We start from the raw sequence: 15,645 nt of genomic DNA on the forward strand, positions 1-15,645 counted from the left end.
TTTTCAGAGAAGTAGAAAGGATTCATGGACTTCCATTGAACATAGTGTCTGACAGGGATGTTAAATTTTTTGGCCATTTTTGGAGAACTCTATAGAGGAAACTTGGCACCAATTTGTCCTTCTCATCAGCCTATCATCCCCAAACGAATGGGTAGACAAAAGTAGTAAACCGTTCATTAGGGAATTTGTTGAGATGTCTTACAAGGTAGCATGGTGAAAAGTGGGATTCAATCTTACCTCAAGCTGAGTTTTCCTACAATGACATTGTAAATAGAAGCATGAAGAAGTCACTATTTCAGATTGTGTATGGGCTGCATCCAAGAGGGGTGTTGGAGTTGAGAAAACTAACCCATATGGATCCCATAAGTGAAAATGATGAGAGGTTTGTTGAAGCCATAAAGGAAGTTCATGAGCAGGTCAAAATACAACTTCAAAAGTCATCAGAAAAATACAAAGAACATGCAGATTAGAAAAGGAGATAGGTACAATTTCAAGTTGGAGATTTGGTTTGGGCAAATTTGAAGAAGGAAAGGTTACCCAAGGGAAAACACACTAAGATCATGCAAAGGAAAGTACGACTATGCCAAATCTTGAAGAAGTTTGGCACCAATTCTTATAAAAGTCAATTACCATCAGACCTTGGCATGTCTCCTATTTTTAATGTTTGTGATCTAACTCCTTTTAAATGTGACTCTAATGCAGGTAACTCACAAGGTCCTAGAAGAAGCAATAGATATAGATTTTCCCAAACATGAGCCACCTAAACTTGAAAATGTGTTGGACACCAAGATTGTAAAGAAGACCAGGAACAATGAGTATAAAAAATACTTGGTCAAATGGAAAGGAAAACTAGACTCTGTAGACATTTGGTTGAATGAAGATTAGATCAAGAACCATGGCACTACATTACATGACCTCATCTCAAGTGGACTTGAGATTCATTCACCCTAGGAGTATGGTGCGGAAGCACCTCATGACTAAGATAATAAGAGTAATAAATGCTAAAGGACCCACATGAGAATGTGACCTTTCAATCTATGTAATAGGGTAGTCTTGTTTGTTTGATGTTTGATTTGTTTGTAATAAACCCCACCTTGTTACCCAATGACATGGATTTAGCAAATTGATAACCACCATGGGAATATGAGCCTAGGGGTATTTGGTTGAGTATTTTTATAGGTTTTTATGTGTTGGAGATGTCTTAGGAAGGTTTAGGACATGTTGAAGCACCTCTAGGTAAACAGATTTACCATATGTCAAAAGTTGCTCAAACTTGACAACTTTTGGTTGCAAATAGAAACTTCCTTCCAATGATCACCTTGGTTAAAAATGTGGTCAATAACCATTGAAGATGGTATAAAGTGTCATCTCCAATCATCATTTGGGGGAGAGAATGATGTTGTAAACTTTTGGCATCATCGAAGTAATATATTTCTAAGAATTTCCTGCAATTTTGTTATTCTACACGGTGTACCATACTATATGATCAATTTGGAATTAGGAAACTAGTGGGATGTGTTAGAGTTGCCAATCAAATTTCATATGAATCAAGTCTGAGGTCCTAATTCACCAAGACAAGGAAGAAATCAGCAGATTTCTGGAAGTGTTCTAGATTTGACAGTTTTGTCTAGGGTTTTGCAAAGAAATGGCCTTACCTTGTTGATCCTTCATTGGTGGTTCATAGCTGTGAAGGGGATGCAAGTATGGCCAATGTATTTTAGGAATTTAAAGGCCTTTTTTAGGTTAGGACCAGTTGGAGGCGAGGGTTTGATGCATTAAGGTGGGCAACTCCATGTGGCCACTGACAAGTGTAAGCAAACAGGTCTCACATAAGAGGTTAAAGGTCTGATCATGGCCTAAGACTTAGGAATTGGTGTATTTTAAATGGATTAATATTATTAATTGAGTTTTTTTGGTGATTTAAGGTCTCTATCTACACACTCCTTTGTAAAATAGGCCTAATTGGGCTATACCGGTACCCTAATCAAAGTAGGCTTTGGATTCTTGTGTTCCCTACTAGTAAGAACCCTTAGGATATGTTTTGTAACTCCAAAAAGGGTATCCAAATCTAGGATTTGTTGTCTAGTATGTTGGAGAAATAAAGAGTTAAGTGTGGAAAACCGGTCTGGCAGGGCTACTAGGTTTTGTAGGCCTTGTTGTAGCAGTTACCCAAACCAGTAGAGGGAACCTAAATTCAATGATTGAAGGAGGTTTCCAAAACCTAGGGGACTTCAAATCAAACCTTATATAGCCATTTTTGGATTAGAGAAGGGACCAAACCATTCTTGACCATAGAGACCTTGTACCGGTAGTCTTTTGTTTGGAAGAAAGGGATGTGGGACTTGTCAAACTGATATTCCCTAACCCCTAGGAGTGTTGTGTGATTTCTAGGGTCCTTGATGTGTTCTTGGATTAGGGGAACCTATTCTATACCTATACCAAGACTCTGCATCAAAGTTGCAACAAGATGTTGATAATGAGATTGTCACAATCACCCCCATCAAAGGAAGGCAACTCTTACATGATGCTAGTGTGCTTATTATACCAAGGTGGGATATGAGTTCTACCATACTATTTAATATTTAAAAAAAAAATAATGACAACCAAATGAAATGCTACCACAAGATTTACTAAGGTTCACAATTTCATCCAAACAAGAAGGCATTATTGCAATGGACCTTGTACCCTAGAAACAAAATGCCAACTTTGGTAGAAACTAACAACATTTTTGGACATCCTGTGGTGAAAAGAGTTAGAGAGATGGATCCAATGGAAATAGAAGATTTGAATGTAAATGTAGCTCAATTTAATAAAGTTCAAATAAAACATGTGGTCAAAGAAAGAGATGATTACAAGTCCAAGTATGAAAAATTAGAAGAGCTCAAGCTACAATGTGAAGAAATATTGAAGGCCATCACTGATAAGGGAGAATTCTCATATGATCAGGAGAAAGAACTAACTAAAGCACTTCAGGATACAAACTATTGGAGGTATGAGGCAAAAAAGCTTTGGAAAACATTAAAGAAAAGAGAGGAACACAAGAAAAAATACTACATATGACATGATGGCAGGATTGGTCACCCATAGGTTTAATGAAATGATATTGAATGCTAATGATTATTGGAGCACATATACGAGAAATTTTAGAGAATTACATGAACATGAAAAATTGATAGATAGAGTGAAAGAGATAGTCGACAAAGTGCAAGATCCTAAATATTCAAGGCTACCCAAGGACATTAGAAGGTTATGGTCTAAACATATGGAATACAAGGAGGAGCTGGAAGATGATATGAGTCGACTAGATAAAAAAGACATAGAAACCCTCCCTTCCTTTCTAAACAACGAAGATGGTACACCAATGCCAGGAGAATAATGGAAGGAATTACTATCACAAGAGCTCCCACAAGCACTAGATGAGATCAACGATGAAGACCATATTCTTGACACTATGAATATTATCTTAGATAGGCTCTATAGGAAAGAGTATGTTATGACAATTTTTTTCTCAAACATTACTACTTAGAAAGAGCAGTAGTATATAGATCATCTAGGGGTAGTTAATTTGATTTTGTTAAATCGTTAAAAGGTCTTGCTTGGTTAGTTACACTATGTAACTAATTTGTGTTTTATTTTACAAAAAAGACATGATGTTTTGAATTAGTCTGATATTTCCTTATAAAAGGAAGATCATTTGTTTTATTAAAAGGATATAGAAAAATATACTAATGCACCTCTATAAGTAATACAATCAGCTAGCTTTCATATCTAATTTGTGTAAAGATTATGGTGGATGTCTATTAGAGTTCAATCTGTTATTTTGATTCAAGTAATCAAAGGTTGTTTAAGTACTTTCCTATGCATAGTGGTTGTTTTATTGTTTTCATTTTGCTAAATCAAGGATTTTGTGGATTGATCAAGGAAGATTTATATTCTTGGATGATTATTGTGTTTGCTTCTTTCAAGGAAATATTAAATGCATGAATAGCAGTTATCATAATAAAATTAACCATCAAGTATAAGGAAATAAGCAATTGATAGTTTCACACCAGGCGTGAAATTAAAAATTGTCTAACAAGGAGAATATAAGGAAAGAAATTCACTTGACTCTAAGCCCAATTGGTTAAAAAGGCACTGATAAAAAATTTAACATTCAATAACCTAGAAAGTCTATTTATTTTACTTTATTTACAAGTAGGAGATAGGAGTAGGGTTAGAAGTTAAATCAATTTTGCCCAGAAGTTTATGCCATTATGAGATAAAGATAGAAGATAGATTAAAGGAAGGTTAAATCTGCTTAATCAGAAGGTATACCCACCTTGTTCTAGAAGAACCAAAAGAGAAGGGGATTAAAACCAAATTGGTTATTCCAATATTTTTCCAAAGTTGATTTCCTAACTTAATCATAGAGCTTGGCATCCTCTTAGAGTTGTGCAACCTGTAATTTTGAGCTCCAACAAATTGGCAACTCTGCTGGGTAATATAAAAGCTTATATCTCAAATAAAAACCATCAAGTAAATCTTCTATGGAAAATGAATAATTCCTTGAAAGAGGTGGCGACTTTGATTATATTTAATATAAATTTTAGACATACACAACTTTGAATGTGGGTTTGAAGATCATTTCATAAGGGCCATTCAATAGATCATATAGAATTGAAACCTGAACTAAATAATAGAAAGGAGTAGGATCAAAGTCAACAACAAATAAACCAATCTAAGATGGAACCTCACAAAGATAAAAATGGACATCACTTCAGTCAATACACAAACCCACTCTCTGATGAGAATAACTTCCAAATAGAAGCAGAAAAGGATAATCAAAACCACTATAAAGAAATGATACTAAATCAATCATAGGGGAATATGAAACATCAATATCAAAAATGAGAAAACAGTAGACCAAGATTATTTAGACCTCCTTTGATATTTTCAACATTTAGAAGAACCGGCAATGAATCATCCTCATCAAGTAGCCAGGTGCAAGGATCTTCAGATCAAGATTTATAAGATGAGATATTTAGGCTTGTAAGGAAAAAAGAAGGTTGATTCTGATACACAAGAGAGATATGATAGCCCAGGAAGTGGCTCAATTTTCAACACAACAAGTACCCCATGTGTCTACTCAATTGCATCAAACTATTCCCAAGACTAGTAATTTCTTATATTCATCAATGGCTACCTCAACAAAAAATAACTCATTATATACTCAATACACTATGCCAATGACTTCTGCTCATGTTAGCAACTCTGTTCATTCAACTACAATGTCTATACTCCTTGGAACTAATGTAGCTGTGAGTCAGGGAGGGATGGGTTATAATTCCTATAGGCCTAGATATTACAATCCACCTTATAATGTTTCTAGAAACTATCAAAATTATCAGAATAACACAAACTACCAAGTACCACCGTAATATCAATACCAATACAGAGGTCAATATTAGTATCAAAAAAATGCATTCACCAGGGGTCCCATGAATGTAGATAGGTATACACAAATGGACTTCACAAGAATCTTTGGATATTCGAACCCTATTAGTGATGAACTTAGGAAGGCTGCAATACCCAAGTTCTCAAGAAGTGGGGAAATATCAGGAGAAGATCACATAAGAATATTTCAAAACACTTTAGATGATTTTGATGTGCAAGATAAAGATGTATTTATGAGGTTATTCATGCAGTCCCTTATTGAGGATGCCAAAGATTGGTAAAAAATCTGGCCAAATTCATTAATTCACAATTGGGATGAATTCAAGAAACTTTTCATTGAATAATATGGGAGTCATATAGATCCAAAGTTTTCCCTACATGAAATTACAAATATCCAAAAGGGCTACAATGAATCACTATCCAGTTTCAATATGAGGTTTACAAAACTATTAAATAAATTACCCTCTCATCTAAAGCCCAATGAGCCAATCATTTACATTGATTCTTTTGAACCCAATATAGGGTATGAACTAAGAACAATGAATCCTCCTAATGTTGTTTAAGCCTTCAAAGTTGCAATCATTACTAAAAGAAATAGAAAAGTGTCTAGAAAAATGAGCAGAAGAGATGATGCTAGATTATACAATCCAAAAGTACAAAATAAGTAGGCCAAGGATGAAGATAAAATGGATAAGATAATAAGTGCTTTGGAGGACCTTACTCACAAAGTCACAAGAAATGATAGACCCTAGTTCTAGAGGAATGATAAGCTAATATTACATGATGTTCTATACAAAACCAACTAGAAGGATGGTAGACCTATTGATGAAAAGAAGGAGACTCTTGATCCATTGAAGAAGCAAAACAACCATTTTGTTGAGGAAGCTCCATGGTGTATGGCCTGCAATCTACCACACTCCCTAATACAATGTATTATAGCTCAAAAAATTAGTATGATGAAGAAGGGTACCATGAAAATGAAGAGTATGATGACAACCAAACTATAAATATGTTGTATGCAATAGGAGAATATGAGTCATCTAATGGTGGTGGATGTGAATATGATGTTTCTTACCAAAGACAAAATAAGCAATGGCATCAACAAGAGGCATTTTCAAATAGTGATGATAACACTAACATAAAATATTAGGGATGAAATGATGTGGTATCATTAAGGAGACCCTCAAAGAAGAGATTAAATACTTCACTATTGTTGTCATAGAGTAGGATAAAAACAATTACAACCTAAGGAATAGAACGATCAATCAAGATCAAGGCAAGCTAGCTAGTATGTTCATAAAATAAAAGAATCCAAAAAATGTTGACGGGAAGGAGTTTAAAAACAAAGGGATACCAAAAGTAGCAGTTACAAAGTAGAACCCAAGTGCACTAAAAAACCAAGAGCCTTAAGAGAAAGATGCTCCATAGGTAGAAACCCCTAAATAAAAAATACCACTTACAACTCGATTTGACATCACAAATGTATTATCATAGATGAAGATATTGGTACCTTTGCTTGAAATGATGAAGATCCCAGAATATAAAAGTAGTGCCATGACATTGATTTTTGAAGTTCCTTCTTTTGTGAGTGGAACCAAGCTTGGAAAGAAGAATAAATCAATATATTCATAAAATAAACAAACTCCTAAAATATATTTAGGAACCACTCTTCTTAATTATCCATCCCAAGTTTACACTTTCTATTTGACATTGTTGATAAATAATAAGATAATGAGAAATTACATGATTGACTTAGGAGTGGCAATAAATGTGATGCCTTTGGGAGTCATGAAAGAGCTTGGGTTAGAGGTTGATGATCACTATGGCACTTTCCATGCTATCGACAATCGGTCAATCCCTGTTGTAGGAGTCTTATAAGATGTGGAAATAAAAATAGCATCACATCTAGAAGCCACCTATAAAATAGATATCACAATCATTGATGTACCCCCTAGCTATGGAATGTTGCTCTCAAGATAATGGACAAGACTAGTAGGAGGAAGTATCTTGTTAGACCTATCATATGCCACATAACCAGTAAATGGAAAAGAAGTATGGGTTGAAAGGCAACCTGGGTCACCTCACATTATTGAATTTCCAAATATTGACCCTATGGTGAACTTGTGTGACACAAAGGTGGGCAATTTCATTGTGCAGATCACAAAACAAGAATTGCAGAATAGTGATCCAATTATGAGTCACACTTAGAAACATCTTGGGGATATTTGGCAAATTTTATTTTATGGGGCATGTAGTAAGGAAGGTAATGGAGATGGAGTAATTTTTGTCTCCCCAAAGGAAAAAAATATTCAGGTTTCTTTTCTATTATCTTTTGAATGCACCAATAATATTGTAGAATATGATGCCCTTCTGATTGGACTAAACTTAGCTATCAAACATGGGATCAGGTTGCTCAATGTGTTTGGAGATTCTAAAATGACTATCTCACAAGTAAGATCTAAGTACTCATGAAAAAATAAGAGGCTCAAGCAATATAGGAATGCAGTGTGGGATTGTTTGTCCAAATGTTTGATGCTTTCTCTATAATTTGGGTAGATAGATCTAAGAATATGACAATAAATTTTCTGGATAATATAGCATTGAAACATGATGATGTTACTATGGCCAATATCTTAGAGGTTGAACTAAAAGAGAGGTCATCCATCCTGATAATATATATGATTGGCAAGTATTTGAAGATGATGATGATCTGGTAAAATTCTTCCAGTGCATTGATCAATATGAAGCCCAAGAAGTAGAATTCAATTCTTCTATTTGAGAACATTTATGGAAAGGATATTATCTTTTAAAATGAAGTGGTGCAGTTAAAAAAAAATAAAATCCCTAGGGGATTGGTTTCCTTGGAAAGAGTTTTTGATGGAAATGATGCCCCAACTAAAACTATGACATTAGAAAAGGATAATCTGGAAGAAATAAATCTAGGATCTAAACACTCTCCAATAAAGGTATACATTGGGAAAATGATATCACCCAAAGTTAGAAATATGTTGATAGCCTTATTGAGAAAATACAGACATGTGTTTTCATGGTCTTATGATGATGTAAAATCTTATAGGGAAGACATTTTTCAGCATGAAATCCCACTTAAACTTGATGCCAAACCATTCAGGAAAAAGAAAAGGCCTATAAACCCAACCTTAGCACCAAAGATGCAGGAAGAATTCATAAAGTTAAGAGATGGGGGCATAATAAAACCTATTAGACATTCCTCTTGGGTCTCAAACTTAGTACCAGTAAGAAAGAAAAATGGAGACATAAGACTTTGTGTGGAATTAAAAAATTTAAATATTGCATCTCTCAAAGACAAGCCTACTGACAAATATGGATGCCCTACTACAAAGAGTCACAAGCTGTGAATTCTTCTTCATGGTGGATGGCTTTTTAGGTTATAATCAGGTTAAGGTCAAGGAATCAGAACAATTTAAAAATACCTTTACAACTCCATGGGGTACTTATATCTATGTCAGGATGCCATTTGGATTAACAAATGCAAGAGCAACTTTTTAGTGGGCCATGAATGTGGCATTTGCAGACCTGATTAATGCAATCATGGTGGTATACCAAGATGATCTAATAGCCTATTCAAAGAAGGAAGAATACCATTGTTTACAACTTGATAAAATCTTTCTTAGAGCATTGGAGTATGGAATATCTATCAATCCTAAAAAATGCCAATTTGCAGCCATTGAAGGTAAACTTTTAGGACACAGTGTCCAAGGAGGGAGTAAGAATAGATCCTGATCGAGTAGCAGCCATTGATAAAATTCCTATTCCTAAGATAGTAAAGACCATTCAGTCATTTTTTGGGAAAACCAACTTTTTTAGGAGGAAAATCAACATTTGTAGATATAAAAAGGGCCATTAAAGAAGCTCCTGTCTTAAAATCTTCTGATTTTGGTAAGCCATTTTAGATATTTTCTTTTGTTTCTTTCCATATAGTAGTTATTCTTATGTCGTAGAATAATGATGAAGAACTTGAATATCCTATAGCCTTCTTCAGTAAATCCCTTAAGTTGTTGAGTGAAGTACGATATTAATGAGAAGCAAGCATATGCTCTTGTTAAAGTTGTGAAAAAATTTAGGCCATATTTAGTTGGTGCAGAAGTAATATCTTATGTCCCAAATACAATAGTAAAAGACATTTTTAGACAAACAAAAGTAACTTGAAGGAGATGTAGGTGGATAAATCAAATCCAGAAATTCAACATAGATATCCAAATCACTAAATTGGTCAAGGGGTAAGGACTGGATAAACTAATGACAAAATTGAATCTAGAAGTAGTGCAAGTAAAAAATGTGGAGCTGAAAGATACAACTTTAAGAATTGAGAGAACACCATGGTACACTAACATAGTACACTATTTGAAGCATATGGCATGTCAAGAAGGAATGAATAAAAATCAGAAAAGGACACTAAAACTACAAACTTCAAGATATGTGATACTTGAAGGAGATTTGTATTGGAAAAATAGGTATGGGCTATTATTACTATGTTTGGATGAATGTCAGTCCAAGAGGATTTTGGAGGAGATGCATTCTGGTGTTTGTGGAGGACATTTCTCTACAAAGACCACAACTCACAACATAGTTAGATCTAGGTATCATTGGCCTAGTGTTTTCAATGATGCATATAGCTAATGTGAGGAAATGTGAACCTTGTCAGAAGTTCTTAGGAAAGCTAAAATACCAAGGAGCATTTCCCCTGAGACTAGTGCACACTGAAGTACCTTTCAGCCAATGGGGAATAAACTTCATAGGATAAATCTCGAAGAAGTCAAGTGGAGGAAACCGATGGATCTTGGTTGCCATTGATTATTTCACTAAGTGGGTTGAAGAAATCCCCACCAAACAAGACACAAGAAGGTGGTAATAAAATTTATGGAGGATCATATAATAACCAGATTTGGAGTGCCTGCCAGAATCACTGTGGACAATGGAATGTGTTTTCATTCACATGAGTTCACTTCATTCTATGGTAGCTATGGTATAAACATTTTTTATTCATCACCATATCATCCCCAAGAAAATAGACAGGCTAAATCTAGCAATAAAAACATCATGAAGGTAATTAAGAAAATATTAGGATAAAATAAAAGATCTTGGGATTCAAAAATCTGACTTGCACTATGGGCGGATAGGATCCCAATCAAAAGTCTAAAGGAAACTCTCCATTTGAATTAGTTTATAGAACACAATAAAGTATGCCCATGCAAAATATTTTGTCTATACATTGATAGTTCTGATATTTAATATAAGTATAGATCCAATAGCCAACAAGATGAGAGGGGGGGGGGTGAATCATAAAAACTTAATCATCCATAAAAACATCAGATTCAACCTCGGTAACATATATATCAGTCATATAACCAAAAACTGTCAAACATGCAAACTCAAAAGCATATGAACAATATAAACCTCATAACACCAGATTTAATGTGGAAACCCAAATAGGGAAAAACCACTATGGGATTTCAGACCCACTAAGAAATATACTCTTCTAGAGTATGCTCGGTTAAAAGAAAATCCTATTAAAGATTACAAACACATTGCTAGATGTGACCCGGTTAAGGGATTTCCCTCAGATCTGTTAGGATCTTCACTTTGTTAGAAGTGACCTTGTCAAAGGATTTCAAACACTCAATAAGAATGTCACCTTGCTAGAGGATTTACATATAAGACGGTTAAGTCCACTTAGTTAAGATATTTTTTGTCACTTTCATAAAATAACAGTAATAAAAATCTATCTACAACTTCACATCTAAAATGTTAAAGCAGATTCCTATTTGTTCAATACAATCTAGACATAGAACTTATCTTGTCCCTCTACTGGGCATCTATACTCTGTTATTCTAACAGGTCTTCAAGCTTCTGTGCTTGGTAATCACTATGTAGCATCCCTATGCATACACTTGCCTACATACATTGTTTATCAACATTTTCCTATTTATAAACAATCTTCTAACCGCTTAATCTTATTGATCACATTTCCCATGATCAATCATAGCCATTAGATCTTCAATCTTGTCCAGGTTCAATGTATTCTTTGATCTGAAAATGTTTTACCCCACCTTGGAACTTGCATATTTACCTTGGAACTTGTGTTAGGGTATTGCGGTTCAATCTGAGTTGTAGATCTTCCTGCCGGTCTTTCTTTACCATAGATTCTTTAACAATCTTCATACACGATTTACCAATCATTTACTTTGCTCTAGCTCATCAACTTCCTTCATTCAATATCATATGTAAACATTTAATGCATTATGTTATAGCTCGGTTGTAACTCGGTGAATACTAAACTTCACTCGGTAGACATTCTACCTTCATTAACCGATAGCGATAACCTTAGGGTTTACCGACTAGGTTCTTTGCCTGGTAACATAGTATAGTATTAACCTTTACATTTTACAACATATGTATGATGTTAAAACAATATAAAACATCATGATCTCATCATTGTCTCACTCGGTAGTAGTTGCCCATTGAATAACTTATCCCCTTATTCATCATATTCTTTCCTGTGTCTTTTACCGACTTCTTTATAATCTTCATATCATACTTCTCAAGATATGGCAACATCATACTGAATTAGAAAATCAATTTCTTGACATCAATGACAAAATAATAATATCAAGATAGTAATCCATCTTTAATCAATTATGTCCATAATCATCAACAACCTTCTCAATATCCTTATTGAAATGTCAACAATCTTTCATTGTCTGTTATAATGTAATATTGCCAACAATCTCTCCCTTTGGCATTGATGGCAAAACCTATTGATTTGACCTTTAAAAGATTCAGATTGTTGTGATTCTGAAATGCTTGAAATGCTCTCCCACATACATTAGACTTCTCTTCAGTCTTTATTTCAATATGTAGTCTTCTCTAAGTCTTCTCCCATATTTGGTAGGTCTTCTCGTCTTCTCCCCCTTGGTAGGTCTTCTCCCCCTTTGACAACAATGCCAGAAAAGAAAATAACTAAAACATAATTTCTTTAAGAAGTTATTTCCTGCTGTTGTGTATCAACTGAGTCTTGGTCAGAGCATTTGTCTTCAATTCCTGTTCCCTGTATAATTCTCTATATTATTCCAGTACACTTTTAGAAAACATTCTAAAGTGTATAACTCCAACATCAACTCCCAAAAGATTTTCAATAGAGTCATTGGATTGATGCTTTCATCGAACTCGGTCAGTGAGTAGAAGATAGGGGTAGGACCCCTAACTTACTTCTGTGATATTCAAAAGTGTCCTTTGGTAGTGGCTTGGTGAAGATATTTGCAATTTTCTCCTTTGTGCTAACATATTCCAACACCACTTTCTTCTCTTGAGCTTCTTCTCTAAGATAATGATATTTGATAGATATGTGCTTTGTCTTAGAGTGCATAATAGGATTCTTTGAAATATTAATGGCACTAGTATTGTCATAGAATATAGTTACTAGCTCGGTAACTTTCTCATTTATACCTTCCAACAGTTGTTTGATCCATGCAATGTTGGTACAATTCAGTGCCGTAGCAATATATTTAGCTTCGACTATTGACTTAGAAATACATCCTTGTTTCTTGCTAAGCCAACTCACTAGTCTTTCTCCTAAAAAGAAAGCTCCTCCACTTGTGTTTTTCCTGTCATCAATGTTGCTTGCCCAATCAGCATTAGTATAAACTTTTAAATCAAAATCATTTCCTTTTTGGTATACTAAGCCATAATCTTCAGTGCCTTTTAAGTATCTAAAAATTCTTTTGATTGTCGTCATGTGTGTTTCCTTAGGATCTGTAGAAAATCTTGCAACAATACCTACTGCATGTGCTATATCTGGCCTGCTGTGAACAACATATTGCAACTTTCCAACCATAGATCGATAAAGTGTCTCATCAACAGATGCAGATTCATCATTCTTTGATAGTTTATAGTTGGTAGTCATAGGAGTACTTACTAGTTTTGAATCCTCCATTCCAAATTTCTTCAAGATTTCCATTATGTACTTGGATTGAGTAATGAAAATCTCATTTTTCATTTGCAGTATCTGTAAACCTATAGAATACTTTATCTCACCAATTAATGACATCTCAGATTCTTTTCTCATTTCATTTCCAAAGTTCTTGCATAAAGAGTCATTTCCACAAAATATAATATCATCAACAAATATGGCTAAGATCAGTATTCCATTTTCATCATTCTTCATGTACATGTTGTTGTTCTCACTTGTCCTTATAAAACCAATCTTAATCAAATAAAAGTGCAATCTCTCATACCATGCTCTAGGTGCTTGTTTCAAATCATATAAAGCTTTTTTTTCAATTTACATACCTGATCTTTATTATTGTCTTCAACAAATCCTTCAGGTTGTTCAATGAAAACTTCTTCTAATATTCCATTCAGAAATGCAGATTTGACATCCATTTGATATACCTTGAAGTTCTTGAAAGCAACATAGGCCAACAATGTTCTTACTTCTTCAAGTCTAGCAACAGGTGCAAAAGTCTCACCATAATCAATTCCTTCTTCTTGGGCATAACCTTTGCAAACTAATCTTGCTTTATTCCGAATGACCTCCCCTTTTTCATTTAGCTTGTTTCTGAAGATCCACTTTGTACTGATTACATTTTTGTCCTTCGGTCTTGGGACCAGTGTCCATGTGTCATTCTTCTTGATTTGATGAATCTCTTCTGTCATAGCATTTATCCAATCTTCACTGTTAAATGCCTCTTTCACTATTCTCGGTTCAAATTCAGATATCAAACATGTGTTCTATCTTAGTTTGTTCCTTTTCATCACTGGATCATTCTTATCTCCTATAATCTGACTTGGTGAATGATGTCTTCTGACATACTTGGCTAATACAGGCTCGGTAGGCTCTCTATGATCTTCTTCATCACTCGGTAACTGGATATTTTCTTCATTTTCTTCAACAGTTTTCTCGGTAGGACTTCTTGGTTGCACATAGACAAATCCATCATAGTCTTCTGGTTCTTTGGAATTTCCTTCATCATTTCTTTCTACAAATTCATCAATTTTCACGTTTTCACTTTCTACTATTTTGTTAGATCATTTGATCAGACATTTAAATGCTTTGCTTCTAGAAGAATATCCTAGAAATGTTCCTTCTTCACTATTCTGATCAAACTTTCCATTTCTATCATCTTTATGAACATAGCATTTACTTCCAAAGATTTTAAAATAACTTACATTAGGTTTCTTGCCATACCAGATTTCATAAGGTGTCTTCAATGTACCTTTCTTCAATTGAACTCGGTTCAAGGTGTAAAGAGTTGTGCTTATTGCTTCGCTCCAAAATGTTTGTGGAACTTTCTTTTCAATCATCAGTCTTCTAGCACAATCCACAATAGATCTATTTCTTCTTTTAGCTATTCCATTCTGCTGTGGATTTCTCGATGCAGAGACTTGTCTTTTTATACCATGATCATTGCAAAATAGGTTGAACTCATCAGATGTGAACTCTCCTCCTCTATCTGATCTAAGACATTTCAGTTGTCTTCTTGTTTCATTTTCAATTCTAGCCTTGTACCATTTAAACATTTGAAAAGCTTCTGATTTTTCTTTTAAAAACATTACTAACATCATCCTTGAATAATCATCCACAAATAATATAAAATATTTATCACCATAATAACTCTGAACTTTCATAGGACCACAAAGATCAGTGTGCACAAGATCTAAAATTCCCTTATAAGTGTAGGACTTACTTGTAAAGCTTGATCTTGTCATCTTACCCATCTGGCATCCTCGACACATAGCATTCTCAGGTTTTTCAAGACTTGGTAGACCTCTTACTCGGTGCTTCTTACTTATCTTGATCAGATTATCAAAATTAACATGACAAAACCTTTTATGCCATAACCAGGTATCATCAATCTTTGCATACAAACACTTATTGTGAGTTGAATCAAGGTGAAATGTATTACCTTTTGTTTGTGTCCCGATAGCAGCTAACTTTCCATTCTTGTCATGAACTTTGACAATTCCTTTCTGAAATTCTATTCGGTAACCTGTGTTGTTTAGTTGTACTACACTCAACAAATTGTATTTCAAACCTTCAACCCAATAAACAGCATTGCATCTTGCATTATCAAGAAATGTTATGGATCGTTTACCTCTTACCGGACATGGTGCATCATTACCAAATCTAACATAGCCTCCATCATTATCTTCTAACATAACAAACTTGTGTTT

Source organism: Cryptomeria japonica, chromosome 5 (genome assembly GCF_030272615.1).
Source record: "Cryptomeria japonica chromosome 5, Sugi_1.0, whole genome shotgun sequence".
Lineage (NCBI taxonomy): Eukaryota > Viridiplantae > Streptophyta > Pinopsida > Cupressales > Cupressaceae > Cryptomeria > Cryptomeria japonica.